The sequence below is a fragment of the Callospermophilus lateralis genome, chromosome X (assembly GCF_048772815.1).
Source record: "Callospermophilus lateralis isolate mCalLat2 chromosome X, mCalLat2.hap1, whole genome shotgun sequence".
In the NCBI taxonomy this organism is placed as follows: Eukaryota; Metazoa; Chordata; class Mammalia; order Rodentia; family Sciuridae; genus Callospermophilus; species Callospermophilus lateralis.
The window spans coordinates 109,614,930-109,630,217 of NC_135325.1; positions in this window are offsets into that span (position 1 = coordinate 109,614,930).

Consider the following 15,288-nt stretch of genomic DNA (forward strand, 5'->3'; position numbering starts at 1 on the left):
TTGATCCTGGACTTCCCAGCTTTCAGAACCATAAAATACATCTTTTTTCTTCATAATTTACCCAGTCTGGTATTCTGGAATATTCTGGTGATATTGTTATAGCATCAGGAAATGAACTAAGACAGGCACACATTATATGATTCTATTTCTATAAAATGATCAGAATAGATAATCCCAGAGACGGGGTGGGAGAATGAGGAATGACTAATAATATGTAAGGAGTTTCTTTTTCTCTCTCTCTCTCTCTGATAGCAGAAATTGAACCCAAGGATACTCTCCCACAGAGCTGTATCCTAGCCCTTTTCTTTTTTGTGTGTAGGGGGGTACCAGGGATTGAACTCAGGGGCACTCAATCAGTGAGCCACATCCCCAGCCCTATTTTGTATTTTATTTAGAGACAGGGTCTCACTGAGTTGCTTAGCACCTTGGCAGTTGCTGAGGCTGGCTTTGAACTCACCATCCTTCTGCCTCAGCCTCCCCAGCAGCTGGGATTACAGGCTTGTGCCACCATATCTGGTAGCTCTTTTTATTTCTTATTTTGAGACTAGATCTTGCTAAATTGCAGAGACTGACCTTGAATTTGGAATCTTCCTGCCTCAGTCTCCTGAGTTGCTGGGATTTCAGGCTTGTGCCATTGTGCTTGGCAGGGAGTTGTGTGTGTGTGTATGTGTGTTAGAATGATGAAAATACCCTGGATTTAGGCAGTAGTCTTAGTTGCACAGTTGTTTTAGCATAATGAAACCACTGAATTGTCTAGTTAAAAATGGTGTACTTTATGGTATGTGAACTATATCTCAATAAAAAAAGGAAAAAGAATGTTATTTTTGTTGGGCAATCACTCTGATTTTTGGTATATAACCCAGAAGGTGCTGATAAGATTTATATGACAGTGCTATCATAAAAATTTTCAATTCTGCTGTTTTTATTCATATGAAAGTTTTCTTAGCCTTATGTAGATAAAAATTAAAAATATAATTGATACTAAATAACTTCTAGCAATAAGTACTTTTTTTGTATTGGGGACTGAAATCAGGAATGCTTTACAATTGACTTACATCCTCCGTACTGTTTTTATTTTTTACTTTGACGTAGGGTCTCAATAAGTTGTTTAGAGCCTTATGAAATTGTTGAGACTTGTCTCAAACTCGTGATCTTCCTGTCCCAGGCTCCAGAGTCACTGAAATTACAGACATGCCCCAGCCACCACAACAGGCTAGCAGTAAGTAATTTTTACTCATGGATTAAAAAAAAAAAAGATGTTCCATCATTTCATTGAGATAAATTTAAATAAAAATTTACTTTTTTGTGATTAATACCTATTTTTAAAACTTGGAATATATTTTCTTTGTTTTGATCATTGTGTATAATATTGCAATAATTTTAATATTTACTGTTTAATGGTATAGGAAGTAAAATTAATTTCAATTTGTAAGCATAATTTATTGCCAGAGAAATGTCATAGGGAGAGCAATATAAGCCACTTAGATGTAAAAATGTATTATCTTAAGTACTGGTATTTATCATAGATTACCAATAACATCTTTGAAGTCATTTACACTTGTGCCTTTAAAATTATGTGACAAAAATATGTAAAGAGACACAGTTATTAAAAGGTCAGGGAGCTCTGAGAATAGCATGATATCACTTCTTTGGTATTCTTGTGCAAAATGCAATAAACTCAATCTAATCCTAAATTGAGGGACATTCTACAATTTAACTGCTGACCAGTATGTTTTAAAAAATGTCAAAGTCATGAAAGACAAAGACAGACTGAAGACTGCTTACAGATTGGAGGAGACAAAGGAAACATGACAACTCAATGCCACGTGGGATCCAGGAATAGAAAAAAGGACAGTGAAAAGACTGGGAAAATCTGAATAAACTGAATGGCTTAGTTAATATTGTCGTACCAAAGTTAATTCCCTGGTTATGAAAAGGGAACTGTGCTGAGGTTAAGTCAGTAAATATTAAGGAGAGCTGGATGAATGTATTGGGGCAACTTTGCACTTTTTTTCTCTTTTCTAACTTCCATATAAATCAAAAATTACTTCAAAATAAAAAGTTAAAAAGAATCTCAGGGGATTATCACACTAAAAAAAAAAAAAAACAACCCTTTGAAGATCACTGAATTGCATGAGTCACAGTGTCCATAAGATAAGAGGCAAACCAGCACAACTCTTTCCGGTTCTGAGACCTGAAAGAAAGCCCTCCACCAGTGCCCTCGCCACCAAAGGCTAATGTGATAAAGCCCTCAGCAACTTCTTGCAGGGAACAGCCACAAGGGCACATTTTTCTTTCTGTCTGCATTTTGCCTGAGAGAATGCTTACATCTTTCTCAAGGGCATGTGCTCAATTTATTGTCTTTTTTTTTTAAGAGAGAGAGAGAGACAGACAGAGAGAGAGAGAGAGAGAGAGAGAGAGAGAGAGAACTTTTTAATATTTATTTTTTAGTTTTCGGTGGACACAACATCTTTGTTTTATTTTATGTGGTGCTGAGGATTGAACCCAGCGCCCCGTGCATGCCAGGCGAGTGCTTTACAGCTTGAGCCACATCCCCAGCCCCAATTTATTGTCTTTTTTAAAAAGTTTTTTTTTTTTTTTTTTTTCCGGAGCTGAGGGTGTAGCATCCATGAAATCCTGGGTTGCATCCCCAGCAACACGCATGCGCACGCACACAAAGTATTTTTTCTGATTATAAACCAATATAAACTTCTTATCTCAATTTTAGGAAACAAATAATTATTAAAAAGACAAGAAAAATGCCTACATTTGCACCACCACATGTACACCATGCTCTTTCCTCCTACTCTATGCCTATATACAGGAGCTTGGAGTTTTCTTTTATAGAAATTACTAATCATCCCTTTTTAATTAGAAACTATTTTTCTTTATAAGATCATCTCTCCATAACTTTCTCTATTTTTCTCCAACATAATTTTACATCGAGAGATAATATATTCCTTTGTGTGGGTGGACCAAAGTGGTTGTTACCAAGCCCTAATTACTGGATCATGTGCCAAATACAAAAGTGGTGGTCAGTACTGGTGTTTGAACCCAGAGCTACATGCATGCCAGGCAAGTGCTCTACGCTGAGTCACATCCCCAGCCCCAACATTTTTTTACTAGTAAACCCTAGTAAAGAAGTATTTAGAGTTTTGTTTACTTTACAAAGGTTGCAGGGACTTGGTTTCTACCAGAGTCTCCACATGGAGAGTAGGCACTCAGACCAGACTAGATGACACACAGACATTTGTGCCTATTAAATTCCAAAGAAGATGACACTTCTGCCCTACCAACACACAGACAAGATGTAAAATGCTGCCATTTCCAGTAGTGGAGGATTGTGATGTCTATCTCATGCCCCTATTTTCAAAAAAGTTTTTGAGTATAGCTGGGTCTGGTCGTGCATACCTGTAATCCCAGTGACTCTGAAGGCTGAAGCAGGAGGATTGCAAGTTTAAGGCCAGCCTCAGCAACTTAGTGAGGCTCTAAGCAACTTAGTGTGACCTTGTCTCAATACTAAAAAAATGAAAAGGACTGGGGACATAGTGTAGCTCAGTGGTAAAGCACCCCTGGGTTCAATGCCCAGTACCAAAAAAAAAAGTTTAAGTCTATATATATATATATATATATATATATATATATTATATATATATTTCTCATTTTATAACATAATAATTTACTATATACTAGTACAATCATTATGAACAGTATATAACATCTGAAAATCATTTCTAAATATGTATGCATTTTGATTTGTAAAATATAAACAGGTATTCCTGAGTCTTATTAGTATGTATGTTTTATGTCATAAGGTATATCCAGAAAATAGAAATTTTAAAGTGAGAGGCAAGCCAGGTGTCGTGGCACATGCAGTAATCCCAGAGACTGACTCAAGAGGCTGAGGCAGGAGGATCACAAGTTTGAGGCCAGCCTCAGCAACTTAGCGAGACCCGGTCTCAAAATAAAAAGGACTGGGGATATGGCTCAGTAGTTATGCACCCCTGGGTTCGATCCCTGTACTGAAATAATAGATAGATAGATAGATAGATAGATAGATAGATAGATAGATAGATAGATAAAACTTATAAGCAATAGTAAAAGAAGTTCTAATGCTTTGTTTCTGCATCCTAATGTGCAGACCTCACTTTGAAGATCACTGAATGGGGAAATATTCAATGCCATCCATAGATTTGCTTGGAAAGAGCCAGCATGTTACTTTTCATAACACCTTCAAATTGCTCCTGACAGAATCCTATGGCAGGAAGTCCATTCTGAACCCTCTTGGAACCCTTCAGGCATTTCAAAGGGACCCTGCAGGGGCCCACTGACCTCTGTGCCATGTGGCTGTTCATTACAAGGCTTGTGTGTTGTCTATTAACTTGAGATTATTGGAGCCTGTAGGCAAGAGGTGGGCCATTCATCTGTCCAGCACTTAGCACGCTGTTAGCCTTCATTGTTCAAGGCCACTGTGATTTGTAGACCAAACACTGGCCCTGGAGTCAAAAAATCTGGACTTTAGTCCTTCCCCTGCCCCTTGCTTAATTGTGTGACCTTGAACAAGCTAATTTATCTCTCTGAAGGAATCCACGTGTGCTATAGGAGGCACTGGCACACAAATGAGCCAGATCTGACTTAAATCTCAGCTCTGCCACTTGGGTGCTATACCATTTGGGGCAAGCTTATCTTCTCTCAGTTTTCACATTCTTCTCTCTCTCTCTCTCTCTCTCTCTCTCTCTCTCTCTCTCTCTTTGGTACCAGAGATTGAACCTGGGGGTGCTTAACAAATGAGCCATATCCCCAGCCCTTTTTATATTTTATTTAGAGACAGGGTATCATTAAATTTCCTTAGGGCCTCACTAAGTTGCTGAGGCTGGCTTTGAACCAGCAATCCCCCTGCCTCAGCCTCCCAAGCCACTGCGATTACAGGCATGTGCCAGCACACCTGGCTCACATTCTTATTTTCAATTGGGGCATAAAAGTACCTATCTCATGCACTTATGGTGAGAGTCTATGAAACTTACAATAGTACTCAATAAGTGGTTGTTATATGTGACTCATTTAGAAGTAAGCAGAATTACTTCTAAATGAGTGTAATATCCAAGTCCTCAGAAATCATCTGTTCCAACCTCCTCACTCCCCCAATGAGCTCACAGATGACAAGACATGAGAAGGGAGCTTGTCCAAGGTCACACCCTGAATTCCAGTTTCTGGAGTCTCATTAGGATGCTACTACTATCTCCAGGCAATTTCCCCAGAAGAAATCTTCTAGCTTGTAATAAATGTTTAATAGGTATTTTTAAATGGGAAAAGAGAGGGAGAAGAAAGGAAAGGGAAAATGAGTGGTATAAAAATGTTTGAGGTGGCACACACCTGTCTGTGGAGGCTGAGGCATGAGGATTGCAAGTTCAAAGCCAGCCTCAGCAACTTATCGAGGCCCTAAGCAACTCAGAAAGACCGTGTCTTTAAAGAAAATTCACAAAAGGGCTGGGGATATGGTTTAGTGGTTAAGTACCCCTGGGTTAAATACCTGGTACAAAAAAATGGGGGGCTGCTTCTGACTTTCAAGATGGCTAGCATTCTCCCTTGAATATATATTTCTTGTTTTTACCCTAAAGCTTCTCACTCCCAAGATAGCCCACATTCTCCTTTGAAGGTATCTCTGCTTTCCTAAGTAAATCTCTCTGTGCCTCTAAAAAAATGGCCATCCAGAAAAAATTTGAGTGATAGTAACATTCATAATATACCACATTTATTAAGGGCTTACTATGGACCAGGTATTATTCTAAGCACTTTATATTTATTAACACACTAATTCTCACAACGAATTTATAATTCTCAGTTTGCACTGGAGGAAACTGGGGCTCAGAAAGGTTCAGAACTTGTCTTAGTTTTTCCTGAGAGCTGGGATTCCAACCTAGATAGTCTTTCAAGGGAGAGCTTATTAACACACAGATAATTTGGTCCTACCTCCAGTTTCTGGCTCAGTAGGTTTGGGATGGGGCCAAAGAATTTGCATTTTTTAATATATATTCTTTAGTTGTATGTAGACATAATATATTTATTTTCTTTTTTATTTTTATGTGGTGCTGAGGATCAAACCCAGTGTTTCACTCATGCTAGACGACCGCTCTACCACTGAGCCACTATCCCAGCACAAAATTTGCATTTTTACAAGTTTTCAGTGGCACTGTTGCTACTGGTACAGGGACCACACTATGGACATCACTAGCACATGGATTTTGTAGTCTTTTAAAATTTTTATTTTATTTTGTTGAATGGCACATAATATCTATGCCTATTTATGAGGTACAGTATGATGTTTTGATTCATATATATAGTGGTTAATTAGGTGATTTAGCATATCCATCACTTTAAAGTTTTTCCATTTCTTCACAGTGACAACATTCAAAAAATCCTTTCTGGCAACTTCTTGAAACGTGCAGTACATTAGCACTATCTATTATGCAACAGCACACCAGAACCTCTTGCTTCTATCTAACTGTAACTTACCCGTTGATCAACCTCTCCCCAACCATCCCTCCCCCCTAACTCTGCACAGTCTCTAGTGACCACCATTCTACTCTCAACTTGTATGAGAACAACTTTTGTCATATTCCACAAGAGTGAAATCATGCAGTGTTTTTCTTTCCACACCTGGCTTATTTCACTTAACATAATGTCCTCCAGGTCCATCCGTGTTGTCACAAGTGACAGGATTTCATGCTGCACTCTTAACCACCTTCTTACACTATGCAGGTCATTCCCCTGTGAAATCCTTCATTGACTCCCCCATAAGCTTCAAGATAAAACACAGATGCCTCCTTAAAACATGCAGGGCATTTTGTGATCTGAACTTACTTAGCTTTCTAATCTCATTTCCTTCTGGAACCCTCCATACATCTATGTTCACTTTCCAAAGCTATTTTTCCACTTCAGAATGTACCAGAATATACCAGAAACTCTCTCTGGCTTTGGCCTGCATTTGCTGTGCCTTTTCCCTGGGATGCTTGCACATTCACACACTCTTCCTGCCAACAAGACCTGACAAACGTGTGTGAAATTCAGCTCAAGCATTACCACCTGCCAGAGGTCATACAGGATCCTCCTTCCCATACCCGCTCCAAGCTAGAGTGAGGGGCCTCTTTGGCATTCCAGTTCCCCAGCCTTCTCTCAGTCACAGCCCTGCTCTCACTACAATCTCATTTTCTGTACATTAGCTTCTCCTGTAACCACAAAAGACCTAAACATCTCAATATTCCTAGTACCTGACACATGATAAATATTTGTTGAATGATCGCATAAGGTTGATTGTGGAAGAACATTTCAAGAACCCAAATAACAATATTCAAAGCTGCTTAGTGAAAATATGGACTCAGAAAAAGCAAAGTGCCTCTTACTCTCAGCCTGCCTCAGTAGCACTGAGTTTATGACCATTCTTTGACTCATTGCCTGGTTCCCTGGCTCCCTCTCCCACTTTCTCTCCCTCCTCTCACTCCATCCAGTGCCAGAGACACTCTGTCCACACTTCTCAGGTTACCTACCTTTGCAGTCCACGTGCCCCAGGCTCTGCTCACCTCCAGATTGCCATTAGTGCTGCCCCCTTTGCTGTGGAGACAGCCACACAAGCACTCTCATATCTAGAAACACCAGAGGACCCAGAGAGTTCTTTTGCAGGGTATGCTCCACACCCCTCAAAGGCAGGGAAGCTTGGGAGTGGAAGGAAAGGGCAAGAGGCATCTTTTCTGGGTGATTTGGATTTCAATTCTCCTTTTGGATTGTGGCTTGTTCTCATTAGGGGAGCTTTTCAGGACTCTTAGAAGAGTGGAATGAGATCTTCTCTCATGCCATATAAATCTCATTTTTTTCTCTTTCTGACATGAAGGCAGATAATGGATGCTGATTGGCTTCATGATTTATGAGTTATTTGAATAGAAGTTGCTCAGCTAAGATCTAAGAAGTATCAAGACAAGCTTGATATTTATAACTTGTTTCTCAAAATGACTGGCTGCAAGTTTCATCAGAATAGTTGTGGGGCAGCCGAAGCAAACAGTAGGGGGAGTTATACTTTTTAAACTGTAGCTATGAGATAGGACTGACCACCTCTAATAGGATGTCACTAAACAAATAATTACTAATACAACAAGCGGCAACAACAGCAAACTCTGGAGAGAAAGAAGAATCTGATTTCCAGGATTACTATATGTAATATTCCAAAAGCCCAGTTTTGAACAAAAATGATGAGACCTGCAAATAAATAGTCTATTACACAAGGAACAAAGAAATTAATAGAAACTGTTCCTGAAGAAACCCACATATGGGACTTTTTAGATTTAAATCAGCTTCTTTTTTTCAGTACTGGGGATTGAATCCAGGGCCTCATGCATGCTAGGCAACAGTTCTACCACTGAGCTGTACCCACAGCTCTACATCAGCTATTTTAAATGTGTTTAAAGAACTGAAGGAAACCACAGCTAAGAAGTGAAGTATGGTAAGGAGGGGTGGAGCATGCCTGTAATCCTAGCAGTTCGGGAGACTGATGAAAGAGGATCATGAGTTCAAAGCCAGCCTCAGCAACAGCAAGGCGCTAAGCAACTCTCTAAATAAAATACAAGGGGGCCGGGGATGTGGCTCAAGCGGTAGCGTGCTTGCCTGGCATGCGGTCCGGGTTCGATCCTCAGCACCACATACAAACAAAGGTGTTGTGTCCGCCGAAAACTAAAAAAAAAAAAAAAAAAAAAATATTAAAAAAAAATCTCTCTCTCTCTCTAAAAAAAACAAAACAAAACAAAATGGGGCTGGGGATGTGGCTCAGTGGTTGAGTGCCCCTGAGTTCAATTCCCAGTACCAAAAAAAAGAAGTACAAAAATCAAGTCTCAACAAAGAGAATATAAATAGATAGAAATTATTAAAAATAGCCAGGTGTGGTGGTGCACACCTGTAATCCCAGCAGCTCAGAATGCTGAGTCAGGAGGATCACAAGTTCAAAGCCAGCCTCAGTAACTTAGTGAGGTCTTAGGCATCTTAGTGAGACCCTGTCTCAAAATAAAATATAAAAAGTAGCTCAGTGTTTAAGCACCCCTGGGTTCAATTCCTGGTACCAAAAAGAAGAAGAAAAGAAAAAAGAAATTATTAAAAATAAAAATTCTGGAATTGAAACTAAAATAACTGAAATTAAAAATTTACTAGAATGGTCAATGGCAGATTTGATCAGAAAAAAAAAGACAGAGAACTGACTGTCATGTATAACTAAGAAGAACCAATTTTTTAAAAAAGAAAGAACTGGTAAACTTGAAGATATGGATATTATCCAGTGTGACAAATGGAAAGAAAAAAGAAATGATCAGAGCCTCAGAGATCTGTAGGACACCATCCAGCATTCCAATAGACACTTAATGGGTATCTTAGAGAGGAGCAAGAGAGAAACAAGTAGAAAGAATATTTGAAGAAATAATAGCCAAACTTCCTCTAAGTTTGATAAGAAGCATTAGCTTACACATCCAAAAAGCTTAACCAATACACTCAAGTGGGATACACTCAACAAGATCTACACCTAGACACATCATAATCAAACTGTTGAAAGTCAAAGACAAAGAGACTCTTTGCAAGCAGAAACAGAAGCAATTCATCACATATAAGAGGTCCTGAATAAGATTAGCAGTTAATTTCTCAGCATAAACCAGTGGGAGAGCTCTTGCATAGATGTTCCATCCCCAGCACCACCAAAAAAAAAAAAAAAAAAAGAAAGAAAGAAGGAAAAAGTGACCCATGGAAGTCAGAGGACAGTGTGGTGACAAATACAATTCTATGTAAATGCTAAGTGAAATAAGTCAATCCCCAAAAAACAAAGGCTGAATGTTCTCTTTTATATGCAGACCCTAAAACACAATAAGGGTATAGTGGGAGAATAGAAGTTCATTGGATCAGACAAAGGGGAATGAAGGGAAGAGAGGGCGATGGGAATAGGAAAGACAGTGGAATGAATCAGACATAACTTTCCTGTGTTCATATATGAATACACAACCAGTGAAACTCCACATCATGTACAACCACAAGAATGGGAAGTTATACTCCATGTATGTATGATATGTCAAAATACACTCTACTGTCATGTATACCCAAAAACAAGAACTAAAAAAAAAAAAAATGAACAAAAACAAGACTAAAAAAAAAAAGAATTTTATGTGAAAAAAAAGAGAATTCTATGTCCAGCAAAACTATCCTTTAAAATGAAGAAGTGAAGACTTTCCCAGATAAAACAAAAGTGGGAGAGTTTGTTATCAAGAGACCCCAAGAAATGGTCAAAGGAATCCCTGAGGTAGAAATGAAAGGACATTAGACAATAATTTGAATACTCATGATGAAATAAAGAACACTGACAAATGAAACACTAAGGTAAATGTTAAAAATTTAAATGTATTTTTTAGAAGGCCTTTTTCCAAGGGCTGGGGATGTGGCTCAAGCAGTAGCGCACTCGCCTGGCATGCACGGGGCACTGGGTTCGATCCTCAGCACCACATACAAATAAGGATGGTGTGTCCGCTGAAAACTAAAAAATAAATATTAAAAAAATTCTCTCTCTCTCTAAAAAAAAAAAGAAGGCCTTTTTCCTATGTGGATTAAAAAAAACACAACTGTATAAAGCAACAATTATAAATCTATGTCATTCACACATAACATAAAAAGAGGTAATTCTGATGCACATTTTACAGATGAGGAAATCAAGGTATGAGGAGGTAGAGTGTCTTGCCCAAGGGTCACAGCACAGTCAAGAGGCAGAGACAAGGATTGAACATATGCTTGTCTGACATTAGAACCCTTACACATTGTGGAAGAAAGAACCCCAGGCCTCTCCATGTGGCTGCCAGATGGGGCCCTTGAGAGGAAGATCAAAACATCCTGCCAAAAAAACTCCTGGAGAACAGTTCCTCCTTCACAGATTTCTGTTATTTTCCTTACAGTGTCCCCAGCACAGAAGAGAGTCAATAATTCCAGTTGGATTGAGTTTCCCCAAAGTGACCTACATAGTTCAAGGCAAGGCATCTTAAATATTAAAATGGCAAGACTAGATACCATTTATGTGCCCCTGTTTTACCAGGCACTTTATATATTCAAGTTATCTAAATTTATCAACATAAGAACCTCTGAGTTAGGTATGATAACTATTCTGTTTGATGGAATGAGGAAACCGAGGCACTAAGCAATTAGTAATTTACACAAGATCCCACAGGGAAAGTGGCAGAGCTGAAATGTGACCCCAGACAGTATGTTCCAGAGCCCACACTTTTTCACTTGACCATGTTGGGATTTTCCCAGCTATAGATACTAGTTCTCAAATGGAGGGTTGACATTCAGAGTCAGGAGTATGATTTCAGGCATGCCAGAAAGGTACCCTCTCTCAATATCTCTTTATGAACCCAACCATTTGCTGGCTGATATCTGAAATTTCACTGTTAAGAGATTTGTTCCTTTGGCTCAAGTTTTGTTTGTTTGTTTGTTTGTTTTGTTTTGGGTACAGGAATTGAGCCCAGGGGCACTTGAACACTGAGTCACATCCTCAGCCCTTTTTAATATTTTATTAGAGTCAGGGTCTCACTAAGCTGCTTAGGGCCTTGCTAAGTTGCTGAGGCTGGCTTTGAACTTGCAATACTCCTGCCTCAGCCTCCAAAGTCACTGGGATTATAGGCATGTGCCACCAAAAACCTTAACTTTTGGAAGTGAATAAACGAGTAGTGGTTCGATTTGATTCCCAAATTTATGTTTTTGGGTCAAGAGAAGATTGGATCCTAAAACAAAACAAAACAAAACAAAGACACTTTTAAACAAAAGCCAATTCAAGCTTTACAAATGCTTGGTAAAGCCTTCAGCCTTCTGGCCTAGACTATGAGCTATCCTAAGGATGCTGCAAAGGTATGTGCCACCTTCATAAATGCTCTCTAGCAAGACAACCAGCCTGACACACTGCCAGGGTAGAGTGGAGAGACTGATACCAAGTGACTCAAGACTCAGTGTTGTCTGTCTGGTGGGATTTCCCGGGAATTGGGAAGCCCTGCTCCTGTTTCTCCAACCACTACCTTCTGATGCCTAAAATTCTCAGTGTCTTCTGAGAAGACTCAGTCCAAAAATATCTACCCTGTGCACACTCATCCCAGCACTGTGGCTTCCATCTGGGGGTCTTTTGGCCTCCTTCATACTCCTGTTAATGTGCAAGAATGCTTGTGAGTCATGCCCCAGGATCTTATCAAGAACTCCCAATTTGCAGTGAATTCCTTAGCAAAGCTTGACAGACAGAATAGGGCACAGCCTGGGAGGCTAAGCAGATGGCTGACTTCCAGCAGGAAGGGGAGAGAGAGGTGGGGTGCTGGGGGCAGGCACATCCTCAGACCCAGCCTCAGTGTATGCAGCCTTGTGCCCTCCCTCCAGTCTGCCTAAAGCTCCACAAATGGGATGCAGCATTTGAGCAGCCCAAGACAGGACCATCAAGTCTTACCAATTTGGGCTAATGGGTGCAGAGGAGGCTGGTGTACATGATGGACCATTTTTCAAAGAGATACGGTTTTATGACTGCCCAGCCAGTACAGTAGCATGGAACTAATAGCTAACCGAGGGCTGCCAAGTCCCAGGCCTGCCAGATCTGCATTAATGACAAGATAAGAACCATTTATAATTAGCACATTTAGTCTGTAAATGGGCTCTGCTACACTTGTAGCCAAGAATTTTCTTCTAGAATTGTGGGGAGCATGCACCCACAGTGTGTGCTCCATTTTTCAACTGGATCTCAAAGAAAATCCAAGCTTTATGGAGCCCAGCCCGTGGCAGATGCTCTCAAATGTGGAACTAGGGCCCTCCAAAGCAGTGACAGGTTTGGCTGTTGCCAGATCATCAAAAAGCAGGACTGCTGGGGAGGGGAAACCTTGACCTTTGTTAGCATGAAACACCAGCACCCGGAGTCAGGAATGGCCCCAATCTTTCCTTTCTGCCAAGAATGTGTACAATGTCCCCAAACATCAACTGAACGCACTATTTTGGGGCACCAAATGGGGAGTGGGAGGTAGTCGGAAGGCTGCAATGCGGCTTTGTAGTTAGGTCAAATCAAACTGTTCAGAAAGGACCTTCTGAGCAAGCTGGAAGGAGAGATGGCGAGGGAATAGACACCCACTTCTGTTTCCTCCCAAGAAAAGTGAATGAACAACAAGCCTCCTGTATGCATTCTCTTGCCATGGGACACACATGCACACATGCCACACACAAGTCCTTTGTTGAGCTCTGAGGCAGGAAGTGGGAAATTAAAAAAGAAAAGCCTGAGGAGCTATTTTATTTCATTTCAGGGGGCTTCTGACCATTCCTTGAAGGAGCCAGCCCCAAGTGACACAGACCAGAGCCCCTCTCATGGACTCTCAGTTCTCATCCTAGATATAAAGCAGAGAACATTCAGGGCTCAAGGCACGGGGAGCTCTGCCTGTTGGGGAAAATCAGAGGAGACTCACAAAGTAACCCAGGGTTGGCTTTGGGGGTGTGGAAGAGCCATGCCTCAGTGGATAAGCACAGAAAAGAGGGCAGTATGTGGAAAGAAAGAAGGAAGGGAGGAAAGAAAGAAAAGGAAAGGAAAAAAGAAAAATAGAAAATCTCCAACAACCCACTTGTGCTAGATCTGGACAGGCAGCCCCCAAAAGAGAAGCACTCACCTCTCACCTTTCTCCTTCAGACTTGCTTGTCACTTAAGTTTTCTTGGTCCTCTAGACTAACCAGCAGATTTGGAGTTCATGAGGATGTGCTTGTGGGCAGTATGTACCCAAATGCTCCAGGATAGGCAATAATGCGGGGGGTGGGGGGTTAGGGATATCTGGGGCTGTTTCCTGACAGAATCATCCATGTGAAAAGACGGAGAAGCTTTGACTCATGAAAGGACAAGAAAACGCCAGGATTGAAAGCTTGAAAGTGAACCTGAGCTTGGTTGGGTAGCAGGGGTGCTGGGGACAAGGATGAGGCCCAGTTTGAACAGAGGGCCTGAAGCAGGGAGCAGTGTGAGGTGAAGGGAAAAAGACAGATTGTACTTGTCAGGTATTACTGGTCCTTGGCATGAGAGTGCTCACTGCCCTTCCCTTGCAGGAAAAATGTTTGCAGACTAATGTGATTGTACATGCTGTGTGGTACAGCACAATGTCCATCTAGTGGTCTCACCTTTGGAGAATAAAACATTTGTCTTCAGAGATCTGTATGGGTCCTGTGAAACCTAGTTGAGGTTCTTTCCTTAATGAAATACAGTAAGCCACGCCATCTGTGCCTGACACTTCATGAGGAAACCAGGGGCAGGGGCCTATGCCTGGCTCTGCTTTGTCCCAGAAGGGAACATTCTAGAGGGAGGCTCCAGTTCCAATCACTCAGCTCCCTTAACCCCAGAACTGGGAGCACTATCAAATGCATTGGATTGAGCTGGGCATGGTAGCCCATGCATGTAATCCCAGGGACGGGGAGGCTAAGGCAGGAGGATCACGAGTTCAAAGTCAGCTTCAGCAACTTAGAGAGGCCTTAAGCAACTTAACAAGATCCTGTCTCTAAATAAAACATAATACGGGCTGGGGATGTATCTCAGTGGTTAAATGCCCCTGGGTTCAATCACCAGTACAAAAAAAAAAAAAAATCAATGTGTTGGGTTGAAGGCTGAGAACAAATCCTTGAGGTGTTTTTTTCTCCCCCCAAACTCCATCCAAGGCAGTCTTGAGACTATTGTCCTCTATCCGTTAGTAATGACCTCGGCCTGACCCCAAAAGCAAAGCGTAGCTGGTTTCTAGATAAATATGAGTGCAGAGAAACCATGGGACTCAGAGTCTTCCCAGAGCCCCGAAGGCCCAGTGGTCCCTTTCTCTGCTCTTGGGGCCTGTAGGAGTTAAAATGCAAGCCAAGTCCCCCTACTCCACACCTGCAGAGGGGACAGCAAGCCTGATCTCCCCCCAATGGCTGGCATACAGGGGCCTCATTCACAATTCACTGCCTTCCAAGGGGCACTGCTTCTCACAGGCTGCTTTTCCAGGGGCCTCTTTCTTGCAAGTTGCTACTGCTAACAGTCGGGCTGCTCTAATCTCACGGATAGGCCTCAGCCTCCCTCCCTCAGCACATTTTTAAGGAATGGTGTTTTTTTTCCCTCTCTTTTTTTATCATCATCAAAATATATTCACAAAACACCCACATCTCTGTCCACACTATAAATCAGGGTGGGGAACCTCTGGCCCACAGCCCAGATCTGGCCCTCAGCTTGATTCATCTGGCATGTGGGGGATACTGTACTGG